Source organism: Arachis ipaensis, chromosome B4, assembly GCF_059453495.1.
Source record: "Arachis ipaensis isolate K30076 ecotype BB chromosome B4, ASM5945349v1, whole genome shotgun sequence".
In the NCBI taxonomy this organism is placed as follows: domain Eukaryota; kingdom Viridiplantae; phylum Streptophyta; class Magnoliopsida; order Fabales; family Fabaceae; genus Arachis; species Arachis ipaensis.
The window spans coordinates 40,775,858-40,777,483 of record NC_142439.1 but is presented as its reverse complement, the minus strand read 5'-3'; the positions used below and the strand labels follow the sequence as shown (position 1 = coordinate 40,777,483).

The 1,626-nt window shown below is 42.1% G+C and overlaps 1 non-coding gene across 1 annotated transcript; it reads left to right on the top strand.

Moving 5' to 3' along the window:
• Positions 1–1,199: 1,199 nt before the first annotated feature.
• On the top strand, positions 1,200–1,307 carry LOC148567294 (small nucleolar RNA R71). Its single transcript, XR_015882261.1, has one exon. It is a non-coding gene; the product is annotated as a small nucleolar RNA R71 (small nucleolar RNA).
• Positions 1,308–1,626: the final 319 nt, after the last annotated feature.

The following is a 1,626-nucleotide window of genomic DNA, read 5'->3' as shown; positions in this document are numbered from 1 at the left end:
GCGTGCCTGACAACCACTTCCGTTCTACATTAGAATTGAATGAGTATCTCTTAGATCTCTTAATCAGAATCTTCGTGGTGTAAGCTAGAATGATGGCGGCATTCAAGAGAATCCGGAAGGTCTAAACCTTGTCTGTGGTATTCCGAGTAGGATTCAATGATTGAATGACTGTGACGAGCTCCAAACTTGTGATTGCAGGGCGTTAGTGACAGACGCAAAAGGATAGTAAATCCTATTCCAACATGATCGAGAACCGACAGATGAATAGCCGTGCCGTGACAGGGTGTGTTGACCATTTTCACTGAGAGGATAAGATGAAGCCATTGACAAGGGTGATGCCTCCAGACGATTAGCCGTGCCGTGACAGGGCATTGGATCATTTTCCCGAGAGATGACCGAAAGTAGCCATTGACAGTGGTGATGTATCACATAAAGCCAGCCATGGAAAGGAGTAAGACTGATTAGATGAAGATAGCAGGAAAGCAGAGGTTCAGAGGAACGAAAGCATCTCCATTCGCTTATCTGAAATTCTCACCAATGAATTACATAAGTATTTCTATCCCTATTTTATTATATTATTTTCGAAAACTTCATAACCATTTGATATCCGCCTGACTGAGATTTACAAGGTGACCATAGCTTGCTTCATACCAACAATCTCTGTGGGATTCGACCCTTACTCACGTAAGGTATTACTTGGACGACCCAGTGCACTTGCTGGTTAGTTGTGCGAAGTTGTGAACCATGGTATTGGGATCATGTTTTTGGCGCCATTACCAGGGAAAGAAAGAGCGATGAATTTTACATAATTAAAGTGTAATCACAATTTCTGCGCACCAGTTCTCAGGATCATAAGCTTCTTCTTCATAAGAAGCCTCTTGAGTACTGTTGGATGCAGCTTGCACTCCATTCAGACTCTGAGAGATCATATTGACTTGCTGAGTCAATATTTTATTCTGAGCCAATATGGCATTCAGAGTATCAATTTCAAGAACTCCCTTCTTCATAGGCGTCCCACTATTCACAGGATTCCTTTCAGAAGTGTACATGAACTGGTTATTTGCAACCATGTCAATGAGTTCTTGAGCTTCTGCAGGCATTTTCTTTAGGTGAATGGATCCACCTGCAGAGGTATCCAATGACATCTTAGATAACTCAGACAGACCATCATAGAATATATCCAAGATGGTCCATTCTGAAAGCATGTCAGAAGGACACTTTTTGGTCAGTCCTTTGTATCTCTCCCAAGCTTCATAGAGGGATTCACCTTCTTTCTGTCTAAAGGTTTGAACATCCACTCTAAGCTTGCTCAGCTTTTGAGGAGGAAAGAACTTAGCTAGGAAAGCCTTGACCAGCTTATCCCAAGAGTTCAGGCTATCCTTAGGTTGAGAGTCCAACCATACTCTAGCTCTGTCTCTTACAGCAAAAGGGAAAAGCATGAGCCTGTAGACTTCAGGGTCAACTCTATTAGTCTTAACAGTATCACATATCTGCAAGAATTTAGTTAAGAACTGAAAAGGATCTTCAGATGGAAGTCCATGAAACTTGCAGTTCTGCTGCATCAGAGAAACTAATTGAGGTTTCAGCTCAAAGTTGTTTGCTCCAATGGCAGGAATGGAGATGCTT